General features: G+C 45.9%; 1 pseudogene; it reads right to left on the reverse strand.

The window, feature by feature from the left end:
- Positions 1 to 9616: 9616 nt before the first annotated feature.
- On the reverse strand, positions 9617 to 11078 carry LOC147975826 (uncharacterized; annotated as a pseudogene).
- Positions 11079 to 14426: the final 3348 nt, after the last annotated feature.

The raw sequence follows: 14426 nt of genomic DNA on the forward strand, positions 1-14426 counted from the left end.
CCAAGGATGATGCATGTCCAGTTTAAAAGAGGCATGGCATGGCAAGGCGAAGTGAAATAAACAATACTACAAATTAAGTGGAGCTCAATATGCAACGAGTTGCATATTGACGAAACACCACATGACTTATTTAGCTCTCTCTTGGTTATGTACCAAACAATATTAAATGTTTTTAAACATGGCAAGAGGTGAAGCATAATTAAACTAACTATTTAGGCAAGTTTAAATGAGGCCAGGAACATCAAACAACAATTCCGGTAACTCCTCACATGTCATTTAGCAATTTAAGCAAACAACAATTCAAACATTTTTTATGTTGGTATCATGATGCGGATGACATTTGAAAATTTTATGCAATTTATATGAAAATGTTGATAAGATCAAGTTATGAAGCATTTGTCATCGTGGCGGAAATGAAAGGGGTGCCATGGCAACGAATCCGAAAATGATGCCACGGCTACATATCAGTTCCTGGTACTCGATTGAGATACCAGTGCAAAAGGAAGTGTGGCGGGAGTGTGTCAAGCAAGGATGGTGGGGTGATCCCGGATGTCGGGTTCCCACGGGTTGACGGCTATGTCAAAAGAGGGAACAACTAACGTTCACAAGCGGATACAACATCTAAACATGCATCTCCTACAACACATGCATTCGTTCATCGCATCGGCGTTCGACTCGGGGTTATACCTTCGAAGCATGCATTTTCAAAGTGGATCGGGTTTGATGCAGTGTAGGGGAAGTAGACTTTCTCGGGACGGTCGTAGTGGAAGTAGTGGTTCACGAGTCAAAGAGGAACTATTCGTTCATGTCCATAGATGTTCAGGGTCACGACAAGGAACTTGACGTCGACGGGGTCTTCGTGGGTCGACGGTAGTGGTACATGTTTCGTAGTCGTACGCACTCCATAGATGATCGGGTCACGGCGAGGAACTTGATGTCCTTGGGTTCGTCGGTAGAGGAGGTAGTGGTACTATTCATCAGTCGTCATGGTACTTGGGGCTTCGGACTTGTCGGTCTCGATTCTTGTGACGGTAGTGGTACACATGGTAGTCGAACATGGCGATCCGAAGGGATACTTGGTGGTATTTCCTGTAGTTGAACTTGAGGGGGTATTGGACTTGGGATCTTGGCGTCCCGGTTCGGTGGTCAAGCAGGTACTTGGTAGAAAAACAGAGACGGTGTCCAAATGGCCAAAAGAAACCAACTGCAAGCGAAGGAAACAGGGCCGCGGGCCTAGAGCTCCGGATGCTCACCATTGCGGAAGGAGTGACGGCCACCGAGGGACTTGGAGTGGCTGTCATACGAAACTAAGAAGCTCATGGTGGCCTACTTTCGAGGGTTGTGCGACACGGAGCCACTCGTGCAATTACGCACTGAGCTCCAAACAGAGGCGAGTTGTTCAGAACAAAGAAGCCATGGCCCGCTGGCCAAATGTGGAGGACTGGCTACCGAAGAGTGGCAACGCTTGGCGGCAGAAGGGAACAGGGCGCGGAGGAAGCAAGACACGCGTGACGGCGACCTGGACTCGCCGGACAGCAGGGCACCAAGGGAGGCGAGCCGGAGAAGGAGGGATGATGAGGTGGAGGCAAGGTCGCTGGATGAGGTCGAGGTACAGAGCAGGGCGCCGGGTGGCTCGGCGCGGTGAAGCTCACGCACGAGGAGAAGCAGAGGAGGCCCGACGAGGAAGGAAGACCGAGAGGAGGCGATAGGAGAGGTCGGACGCGGGTGCCGGGGAAGCAGGCGAACAGCTGGCGGTAGTCCGGCGACGCGGTGCAGGAGCTTGCGGCGGGGCTGGAGCGCTGGCAGGCGACAGGGCTTGCCGATCTGTGCTGCAGCTGCACGTGAGGAGGCTGGGGCATCGAACGAGGGACTGGAGCGGGGGTGATCGAAGAGAGGGGCGCGCGCGTGCTGGGGAGCTCCTCTCCCTGGCGATGCAGTGCAGGCGCGTGAGGTGGCGGAAGGAGGAACGTGGAGGAGGGGTGCAGGGGATCGGGCTATGAAGCTAGGGTTAGAGGGTTAGGTGAGGGGTTTTAAGTGGGCCGGCCTGCTAGGAGGCCCAAGTTGTCTAGGCCGAACTGGGCTGGCTGGCACAAGTCTCTCTCTCTCTCTCTGCAAAAAAAGATTAAAACAGAGAACTGAAAGAAAAAGGAAAGAGGGGTTAGGAATGGGGATTTGGCAAGGGTCGTTTTTCATGGAGAGGAATTTAAATAAAATGGCAAGACTCAAAACATTTTGTTCTAGACTCGACAACATCAGCGATTCGATCAAGCAGTGGGCTCCTAAGCCGGGGATGGCTCTGATTACCAACTTGTAACACCCATAATGTGGCTATATCTCCCACGTGTCGAGGCACGACTTAGAGGCATAGCCGCATGGTAGGTTTGTCGCAAGAGGGGTAATCTTCACACAATCCCAGGTACTGAATAACAATGGGATGAAGAGTTGGCTTACAATCGCCACTTCACGAAATACATAAATTAATTCATACATCATCCGAATACAATCAAAGGTCCAACTATAGAAACAAAATAAAGGAAGACAACCCCAAATGCTAGATCCTCGATCATCCCAACTGGGCACCACTACTGATCATCCAGAAAAGATACAAAACAATGACCAAGATCTTCATCGAGGTCCCACTTGAGCTCGGTTGTGTCACCTGCACTGGTATCCTCGGCACCTCCAACTGTATGGAAGTATCCGTGAGTCACGAGGACTCAGCAATCTCACACCCGCGAGATCAAGACTATTTAAGCTTATGGGTACGAGAAGGGTAATGAGGTGGAGCTGCAACAAGCACTAAGCATATATGGTGGCTAACATATGCAAATAAGAGGGAGAAGAGTAGCAACGCAATGGCCGTGAAGCTAGAAGTGATCAAGAAGTGATCCTGAAACTACTTACGTTCAAACATAACTCCAAACCCGTGTTCACTTCCTGGACTCCGCCGAAAAGAGACTGTCACGGCTACACACGTGGTTGATGCATTTTAATTAAGTCAAGTGTAAAGTTCTCTACAACCGGACATTAACAAATTCCCATCTGCCACATAATCACGGGCACGGCTCTTGAAAGTTTAAACCCTGCAGGGGTGTCCCAATTTAGCCCATCACAAGCTCTCATGGTCAATGAAGGATATTCCTTCTCTCGGGAAGACCCGATCAGTCTCGGAATCCCGGTTACAAGACATTTCGATAATGGTAAAACAAGACCAGCAAAGCTGCCCGATGTGCCGACAATCCTGATAGAAGATGCACATATCTTGCTCTCAGGGCACACCGGATAGCTCAAGCTACGAGTAAAACCAGCCCTCAAGTTGCCCCGAGGTGGCCCCGCAGGCTGCCCGGTTCGGACCAACACTTAGAGAAGCACTGGCCCGGGGGGTTAAAATAAAGATGACCCTCGGGTTGGCCGACCCAAGGGAAGGGTAATAGGTTGTTAGGAAAATGTAAAACCAAGGTTGGGCCTTACTGTAGGAGTTTTATTCAAGGAGAACTGTCAAGGGGTTCCCATAACACCCAACATCGTAAGGAACGCAAAATCAAGGAACATAACACCGGTATGATGGAAACTAGGGCGGCAAGAGTGGAACAAAACACCAGGCATAAGGGTGAGCCTTCCACCCTTTACCAAGTATATAGATGCATTAATTTAAATAAGAGATATTGTGATATCCCAACATATCCATGTTCCAACATGGAACAAACTTCAGCTTCACATGCAACTAACAACGCTATAAGAGGGGCTGAGAAAAAGCGGTAACTTAGCCAAACAACGGTTTGCTAGGAAGGTGGGTTAGAGGCTTCACATGGCAATATGGGCGGCATGATATAACAAGTGGTAGGTAGCGCGACATAGTGATAGAGCGAACAACTAGCAAGCAAAGATAGAAGTGATTTCGAGGGTATGGTCATCTTGCCTGAAATCCTGCAAGGAAGAAGAACGAGTCCATGAAGAAGACAAATGGATGTAGTCGAACGGATCCTCACAAACGCGACGTTACCTGAACTAACAAGAAGTAGCAACACCGGAAAGGAGCAAACATCATGGTAAACAACCATCAAATAAGCATGGCATGATGCACAACCAAGGATGATGCATGTTCGGTTTAAAGAGGCATGGCATGGCAAGGCAAAGTGCAACAAACAATACTACAAATTAAGTGCAGCTCAATATGCAACGAGTTGCATATTGACGAAACGCCACATGACTTATTTAGTTCTCTCTCGGTTATGTACCAACAATATTAAATTTTGTTAAACATGGAAAGAGGTGAAGCATAATTAAACTAACTATTTATGCAAGTTTAAATGAGGCCGGGAACATCAAACAACAATTCCGGTAACTCCTCACATGTCATCTAGCAATTTAAGCAAACAACAATTTAAACATTCTTGATGTTGTTATCATGATTCGGATGACATTTGCAAATTTTTTGCAATTTATATGAAAATGTTGATAAGAGCAAATTATGAACCATTTGTCATCGTGGCGGAAACAAAAGGGGTGCCATGACAATGAATCCGAAAATGATGCCACGGCAACATATCGGTTCCTGGTACTTGATTGAGATACCGGTGCAAAAGGAAGTGTGGCGGGAGTGTGTCAAGCAAGGATGGTGGGGTGATCCCGGATGCCGGGTTCCCACGGGTCGACGGCGGTGTCAAATGAGGGAACAACTAACGTTCACGGGCGGATACAACATCTAAACATGCATGTCGTACAACACATGCATTCGTTCATCGCATCGGCGTTCGACTCGGGGTTATACCTTCGAAGCGTGCGATTTCAAAGCGGATCGGGTTTGATGTGGTGTAGGGGAAGTAGACGTTCTCGGGACGGTCGTAGTAGAAGTAGTGGTTCATGAGTCGAAGAGGAACTAGTCATTCATGTCTGTAGATGTTCAGGGTCACGACAAGGAACTTGACGTCCACGGGGTCTTCGCGGGTCGACGGTAGTGGTACACGTTTCGTAGTCGTATGCACTCCGTAGATGATCGGGTCACGGCGAGGAACTTGATGTCCATGGGGTCGTCGGTGGAGGAGGTAGTGGTACTATTCATCGGTCGTCATGGTACTTGGGGCTTCGGACATGTTGGTCTCGATTCTTGTGACGGTAGTGGTACACATGGTAGTCGAACATGGCGATCTGAAGGGGTACTTGGTGGTATTTCCTGTAGTCGAACTTGAGGGGGTCTTGGACTTGGGATCTTGGCGTCCTGGTTCGGTGGTCAAGCAAGTACTTGGTAGCAAAACAGAGACGGTGTCCAAATGGCTGAAAGAAACCAACCGCAACCGAAGGCAACAGGGTTGCGGGCCTGGAGCTCCGGGTGCTCACCATTGCGGAAGGAGTGACGGCCACTGAGGGACTCGGAGTGGCTGTGATACAAAACTAAGAAACTCATGGTGGCCTACTTTCGAGGGTTGTGCGACACGGAGCCACTGGTGCAACTATGGATAGAGCTCCAAACAGAGGCAAGCAGTTTGGAATGAAGAAGCCATGGCCCGCTGGCCAAACATGGAGGACTTGCTACCGAAGAGTGGCAACGCTCGGCGGCACAAGGGAACAGGGCGTGGAGGAAGCAAGACATGCGCGGCGGCGACCTGGACTCACCGGACAGCGTGGCACCAAGGGAGGCGAGCCGGAGAAGGAGGGACGACGAGGTTGAGGCAAGGTCGCTGGACGATGTCAAGGTACGGAGCAGGGCACCGGGTGGCTCGGCGGGGTGCAGCTCGCGCATGAGGAGAAGCAGAGGAGGCCCGGCGAGGAAGGAAGACCGGGAGGATGCGACTGGAGAGGTCGGACGTGGGTGTCGGGGTAGCAGGCGACCGGCTGGCGGCAGTACGGCGACGCGGTGCAGGGGCTTGCGGCGGGGCTAGAGCGTCGGGAGGCAGCAGGGCTTGCCGATCTGTGCTGCTGCTGCGCGTGCTGGGGAGCACGGGTGATCGAAGAGACGGGCGCGCGCGTGCTGGGGAGCTCCTTTCCCTGGCGATGTAGTGCATATGCGGGAGGTGGCGAGAGGAGGAACGAGGAGGAGGGGTGCAAGGGATCGGGCTATGAAGCTAGGGTTAGAGGGTTAGGTGACGGGTTTTAAGTGGGTCGGCCTGCTAGGAGGCCCAAGTTGTCTAGGCCGAACTGGGCTGGCTGGCACAACTCTCTCTCTGCAAAAAAAGAAGAAACAGAGAACTGGAAGAAAAAGGAAAGAGGGGTGAAGAATGGGGATTTGGCAAGGGTCTTTTTTCATGGACTCACAAAAATGTGAGGAATTTATATAAAATAACAAGAGGATATTTGGAGAAAAATAGATTCACACATGTTGAATTTAATTCAACCTATTTGAATTTTGAAACCCATTCGGAAGGACTCTAAATGGGCTGAGATCTGAGGAGATGATCCCACACGTTAGATGTGATTTATGAGCAGATTTGGAACATTTATGGCGAAATTAAAATTGCAACTCAATTTGCAATTTAACTTAAAAGGTCGAAAAGGAAGGATATGAAGTTGAGTCGGATAAAAGAAGAGTTGAAGTGTAGTGCAATTGTGTTATGGGTGATTCCAAGTTAATGGAATATTTTATAATAGCTCCCTAATAATAGTAGGAGACTTTGGTATGTTTTACAGAGAATTTCACCATGTGAATTCCCTCGATTTAAATGGATCGAAGATCCATACGGTTTATTTAGTTGAGTTTTTTTTTAAATGTTGCAAGATGACATGATGCAATGCAAATGATGCCATGATGCAATGCAATAAACAAATAAAACAAATGGGGACAAAGAAAAACATGGAAGGCGTCTGGAGCACCAGTCTTGGGGCGTCACACTCTAATCATATCTTTTATTCTTAGGTTGTGGGTTATCAAGATGTACAGCAGGTTCTATCTCCAAATCATTATCATTACTTGGTTGAGCATCAACATGAACATCATCATTATCATTATTACTAGGTTTACGTTCAACACCAGATTGTGTTTCACCATCAGAAATAGAAATATCATTTGGATTCTCAGGTGTGTCTATAATAGGTTGAGTAGAATCATGCAAAGTCCTAAATCATTCTTTTTCTTTTTATTACTAGAAGGACTAGGTGCATCAGTATTAATTCTTAGAGATTCTTGTTCATTTCTCATATGATGGCCTTCAGGATACAAGGGTTCGTGAGTCATTTTACTGCCTCTATTCATAACTCTAACAACATGATCATTCTTTTTATTGTTCATCTCATTAAGAAAATCATTTTGTGCCTTGAGAACTTGTTCTACTTGAGTTTTTACCATGGAAGCATGTTTACTAACAACCTTGAGATCATTAATAGTTCTAGACATATAGTCACTCAAGTGTTGAATCATATAAGCATTTCGTTTCAATTGTCTACTAACATATGCATTGAAGTTTTATTGTTTAACAATAAAGTTATCAAATTCATCCAAGCATTGACTAGCAGATTTAGTATAAGGAATATCACCTTCATCAAATCTATAGACAGAATTTTACCTCTACTACCTGTGTCGGGGTATTAAGACCATGTATTTCTTCAATAGGTGGTAAATTCTAAACATTTTCAGCTTTAATACCTTTTTCTTTCATAGATTTCTTTACCTCTTGCATATCTTCGGGACTGAGAAATAGAATACCCATATTCTTCGGAGTTAGCTTAGGAGGTGGATCAAGAAGAGTCCAATCATTATCATTACTTAACATATTATTCAGTAGTTCTTCAGCTTTTTCAATAGTTTGTTCCTTGAAAACACAACCATCACAACTATCTAGGTGGTCCCTAGAAGCATTAGTTTTTCCATTATAAAAGATATCAAGTATTTCATTTTTCAAGAGAAGATAATCAGGCAAAGCATTATGTAGTTGGAGAAGCCCCCTCCCCCCAAGCTTGTGGGAGAGTATCTTCTTCAATTTGCACAAAGTTTAATGTTTCCTTTAAAGCAGCTTGTTTCTTATGAGCAGGAAAATATTTTTCAAAGAAGTAATAAATCATATCCGGGGGACCACACACAACTAGGAGCAAGAGAATTCAACCATATCTTAGCATCACCCTTTAATGAGAAAGGAAACAACTTAAGAATATAGTAATAGCAAATTTTTTCCTTGTGAGCAAATAGGGTGGCTATATCATTTAATTTAGTAAGATGTTCCACAATAGTTTTAGTTTCATAACCATGGAAAGAATCAGTTTCAGCCAAAGTAATTAACACAGGATCGACAGAGAATTCATAATCCTTATCAATAACAAAGGTAGGTGAAGTAGCAAACTTGGGATCATATTTTATTCTAGCATTCAAATATTTTTCTTTCAACTTGACTAGTAATTTCTTAAGATACTCTATATCTTTACAAGCAAGAAAGAAAGTCCCAAGCTACCTCTCCATCCATAACATAACCCTCAGGTATATTAGGCAGTTCATATCTAGGAGTGCTAGGTCTAATAGGTGTTTCAAAGTGTTCAGTTTCAATAATTTCATCAGTTTCAGAAATATCATCTGTTTCAGCATTCTCAATATCTTTAGCTCTAGGAACACTGGTGCGCGTCTGTCCTAAACAAACGGGTTTTAACCCCTTTCCGCGACGGCATTTGGAACCGTCGCCAAGTGAGTGTGTGCGATAAGGTGTCCTTCCGACACGACCTAGAAACCGTCGAGGATATGGAGCAGTGATCCAGAGGCCTTCCAAAATGTAATCGTGTGTGATGCACCACACACTAAATTCTTTCGCATGTGTGGTATCGGTGATTAAGCGTTTCTAATGACGCAGTGAAACCATACGGTCTGTCATAATGAACCGTTTGGGAAACAGTATGTAAGGCACACGAGCCAACATATGAACTGTATGCGATTTGTGCCCCATCGCACACGAGTTTTCTGCGTAACCCGTCTGCCATGCTAGACTCTATCGCACACATTTGCCAACAATTACCGCCTGCGATAATGTTCTATCACAAACGGTTGAGGAGCCCCTTCACACACATACAAGTGTTGCAGACCGTTTGTGATTTGTTGGGTATCACCGACGGTTGCCGCAAGAGTGACGTGTGGTTTTCATTTGGGATCCCACACGTTTACTGAAAAAAATTACGACTGGGATTGTATTTTGTATTGGGCACGGTTTACTCCCAGTTCTCGTGTGCGATAACACGATATCACAAACGGTTCCGGAGAACCTGCGCACACGTAGTAGTGCTACAAATCATTTGCGATATGCTGTGTATCACCAATGGTTCCGCAAGGATTGACGTATGCTTTCCAATGTGGATCGCACATACTCATTTAGTTGAACCGTGTGCGGAGCAATTGCCAGGTTAAAACAAAAATATCCCATTTTGAATCGCCACGCGAAAAGCAAATTCGCCACAATATTCAATTGAACAAATGAACAAAAATATCCCATTTTGAATCGGCACGCAAAAAGAAATTTGCCACAATATTCAATTGAACAAATAGTGTCCACAGGAAGAACATTCATCAGATTTCTCAACAATTGCAATTGAACATATGGTAGCTAAATCGCAATGATTTGTCCACACATATATGCATTACATAATTAATCATAGTGTACGAAATACTAAGACCTCATCATATGGAATCCATGCGTTATATGTTTATGGGCTAACTCTTACTCAATGTTTCAGGAGAACGCATGCTGAAATTTTCATTATCACCAGTGGGATTGATGTAGTGATCCAGGAAGAAGTCGGTGATAAATCTCTGAACCATCAGCAATTCACCAGCCAGGAGCGGTTCAGGGGTCCTCGGTTTTAAGATGAGATGCAGTATTTTTAAGATCAGAATGTGCCATATGAGTGGAGTAGAAAATATTAATTAAGATAGACTTACTGGTACTAATTTGTGAGGATCATCACAACTATCAGCAGATTTGCAAATGGAGATCATGTGTCTACAAACATAGTATCCACAAAGTTTGGTCCCTGCTTCTTGCTGAGGACACTGAAATTTTTTGTACAAAATTAATCATGTATTTGTCATGTTAGGAACAACCTAACCCGTGTTAGATGTATTATTTTTCTTTGGAAAAAATAGAAAGAGGTTTATTTAGAAGCTTGAACATTTGACTAGCGTAAGGAAAGGTATTTGCAGACTGTTGGATAATTTTTCCGAAAATAACGGATTTCGGTGTGTTACCGGAGAAACGATCTCGTGCTGCACGGGTTGTTCCGTCTGGAACAGGTTCTCTGGTTTAGTTTTCCACAATGCGAGCACACTGCAAATGATGATGAATTTTGACAACATCAATTATTGAACCAGATATGAATGCAAATTAAATTCAACATCATAGAATTCAATGCCTATCCAAGAATTGGTGAACATGCGTCAGATCCTGAGCGTTTGTTGACTCTCTGAGAGAATCGATGTAGTATATTGTGTTCTTGTTTGGAACAATGAATACCAATATCCAGTGATTGCTACATATTAAGAAAGCCATGAACTTAGGAATGATGTTGAAATCTGAAAGACAATCATTGTATGTGTGGTTGTTTACTTGACTTACCGTTCATGATATGGCCAGAGAAATGATTCTGTATGGGACGTGTTTTTGAAGATACGGAGGACTGTGTTAACGGCCCAGTCCCGTCGGTCCTTACCATCTAATGTTGTGCCATTTGCTAATGCAGGATCTATGAAATACACACTCTCCATTTTTCTTCTCCGCGCGTTCAATCCCCTGAGAGGAATAAAATGCAGTTGGTTGTTTATCATTTACAGCTTTGTATGGAGAAGTTGATCAGAGTTTGTTAAGTACTTACAAAATCAGGCATCTAACAAGAGTGGCATCGAGCACGTTGAAGTTGAAGAATATATGTAAGTCCTCGAAACTCACATTGATGGAACCAACATCGTGTCGAAAATGATCTCTATTGTAGTGGACTAGCAAAGCATGATGACCTGCTGACATTTGATCCATGCAATATTCATGTAACTCGCGGCAACTGGAGCTGCACTCATCAAAGTATTCACCAAAAAGAAATGGCTGGCCATGGACGTAATCGCGTGCTTCAAGTACGTCTGCTTTACTTTTAGCAAGCAACAACTCTACTTCTTCATCATCCATGGCGTCAGAAATATTATTACTCCCCAACTCGAACAAGCTGCTGTAAATTTGGTTCTGGGCGATGAGTGCTTTAAGTAAGAGGCAATCGTTCTCTTTCCTCTTCACTATCCCGCTGCCCTTCCTCGTGGTCGTGGGTGTAGCCTTTTTGGCCTATTCCTTCTTGGTACTTGAAGCATTTCTGGGAGAACGTCTGGTTGCCTGCAAGGTAGACTACCGAGCTGATGGTGAAGTTTGGACGGACTTCTTAGCAAACGGTTTATCTATGCTAGACCACAGAGCTGGCGGTGCTGCTGTGATAGACTGCTGGGCTGTAGGAGCAGAGGCATCGGACTGCTGACCATGCGTTGAAGCTATGTAGGGTTTCTCCGCAGGTGGTGCCAACTTGTCGGTGTGCTGAGGAGGCCGTGCCAACGCGTTGGTTTGCTGAGCAGGAAGTGCTGATGCATTGGTATGCTGATCACGTGCCTGCGGACCGACGGACTGATGAGCAGTCGGTTCTAGACCTACAGACTGCTTAGCAGGCAGTTCTGAAACATCAGGCTGCTTAGTAGTCTGTTCCACCAGGTTGGTCTGCTGAGCATGTGCTGCAGCTGGGTCTCCCCCCACTGCTTCAGCGACCGGCATCTGAACCGGTGGTGCGTCATCAGCAGTTGTAGGCCTTGCCACTGGCTGCTTTGGGGCGGAGGATGACATGGCCTGTACCCCACAAAGTCGGGCCGGCTGATCACAGGTTGATGCATCAGCCCGCGAGAGCTGCTGTGGCAAGGAGAGCGTCACCGGTCAAGGGGCGACGGTGGTTGCTCTTGGCGGGGCTTCAGGAATCTAATCGATGAACTCTATTTCCTTTCGTGGCCACTGGATGTGATGTAACAGTGTTTCTCCCAAGGTCCTTTGGTCATTGAAGTCTCCCAGGACATTCTTCAGGGCAAATTCATTGAATCTAGGCTTTACTTCAGTCACCTAGCACTTCACATAGCCCGGCTTCAATGGCACATTGTCCAAGAAGAGGCCATCTTCCATGAAGGTTGGGCAAACCCAGGCTATTGCACATTTTAATGTACCTTCATAATGTGTAAGCATGCCCTTCAGTCTGTCTTTCATTCCAGATAGATCATATATAGCATCATCACGAGCAGCTGCAAGTCTCAGTGTCGCTCGGGTCAGCTGATGCACAGCTACTCTTGTGCAGTGTTGTCACGCAATAAGTAGCATCATCCATGCCCACCTCTCCTCGCATCTACTAGCTATCTGTTAGTGTTAGAGTCTTCTGCATCATCATTGACTCCTTAACATCCTTCGAACAGCCGGATAAATCTCCTTCTTCAACTTTTCAAACAATGCATTCTGCTTCATTTCACTCCTTGCTTTTTTCATGCCGAGCCTCTCTTCTTTGCTGAGTGTGAAAGCCCTCTTGTGCGGAACATCAACACTTATACCCCTTGCACGGCCAGGGGGCTCTTTTGTGTCCAGAGCAATGGACAGAATGTCACATGGCCCTGAGTTCCTATAGAACCTTCTAGGGATCTTGGAAGCCTCTACCATCAATTCATACAGTTTGGCATCGCGTGCGTTTTCAAAGTCATAAGTTCCATAATCACGCCTCTTTGCATGTGCCCACAAGTAGTCTCTGGCGTGTTCGCCCCTGATTTCACTAAAGGCCGGATTCCCGCCCGCCGCTACTGCTTCTTTGTCCTCCTGTTCCCATATCAGTTTCATGCCGTAGTATCTTGCCACACCCATACGGTGGGGGTGTATGTTCTTCTTCTGAAGTTCCGATTGCTTGAAACTCTTCTCAGGAAACTCAGGAGTTGCACTGACCCTTTTGAATTCTGCCCAGTCTGCATTTGTATTTTGGGGGTATGCGGGGATTGGGTCCTTGCCGTCACTCAAGTACTTCTTGTACAGCACGTGCTTCCAATTTCTCCAAGCATCCCTAGCATTCTTCAGTGCAGCATGCTCCACCTGCATTCTCCACTACTCTAGAACGTTAAAGTGATCCATGATCTCCTGAACTATCCTTCGCCGTGTTTCTGTGTCAGCCTTCCGAAACCCCGGCAGATTAATGTTGAGCCTTGCCCTGCCAACAAATCCACACACACTCCTGAACCTCATGCGTGCTTTATCTGGTTTAGTTGGAGCCTAGGACTTTAAATCAATCTCAGTTACTTCATATACACCTTTAGGCTGGTGTGTGGGCTTCCTTGGAGCGTTCCTCCGTGTCATGGCTGGAAGGGTAATTGCTGCAGCTCTATCTCGTTCAAGACTACTTGATCCCTCACTATCTGCTGAAAACCTAGGGTTGTCCGAATCAGATGAAGATACATGGCCTGAATGAGTCTGTCGCTGCTACTCAACATCTATAGAGAACACATGCGAAACTCAGGAAAGGAGGATAAGCATAAAACTAACAACTTGGTATCAAGCTTTCTAAACATGTCATGCAATAATTTAGAAAATGTATGGCTAATTTGTTAAGTTTGTGTGACTCGGGCGCCAGCGATCTGTAAATAAGTAGTAACTTATTGGAACAAATACAGCTTTTATGTAGTAAGGAAGGTAGATAATGAACATATATACGCTCTCCGTTATTTTATATCCAATTTGGGAACATACGAAACGAATTTGGAAGAGGGATTGCGAGGAAATATGCCTCACCGCAATGGAGAGAAGTAACTAACAGGCTTCTTAATGCAAACCTGGCCGGACCATAGGAGAGGCGAGGGTTACTGCATCGATATGCTCGAGGATGGCTGGCGAGCAAACGAAGATGGCGAGGCACGGGTCGCCGCATGTTGGGAATGGCAGTGGAGGTAGGCTTGACGCCGAAGAGCGGGCACAAGGCCGGGGTGAGCACGGCGGCGCCAGAGAGGGTTCTGTTGTTGATCTGATGGGAGGATGAGCTGGCGAAGGAGATTGGGTGGACTAGATGAGTGAAACGCAGGCGGACGGTGGGGGTGTGTGGGACTCCGGGTGTTGGCGGCCTAGGTGAAAAGGGTGAAAAATATCCCCGGTCGCCGCGCGCTCGGAAAGGCCTATGCAAATGGTTACCTCTAAGGGCCCATGTGCACAAATAGAATAATTTCGTTTGAAATGACGACGTGAGTTCATCGTTTTGCCTCTAAATTTTTCCCACGTAAATCGGTCACAGTTTTACCACGAGTTTGATTTGCTGGCGCATTTCACGTATCATGTTCTATATGTAAGACATTTTTTGGCACTTACCATGTATGTTGGCATATAAATCAATTCCTAGCCGGACTGCATTTCCTGTCAAAAGGGATGAGGATTATCGTTCAATCTGGGAGCATCCAACGGTGCAGACATATGATCCGTGGGGTTTGGGTTCTG

This window comes from Triticum urartu, chromosome 4A (assembly GCF_056163025.1).
Source record: "Triticum urartu cultivar PI428250 chromosome 4A, HENAU_Tu73, whole genome shotgun sequence".
Taxonomy (NCBI): domain Eukaryota; kingdom Viridiplantae; phylum Streptophyta; class Magnoliopsida; order Poales; family Poaceae; genus Triticum; species Triticum urartu.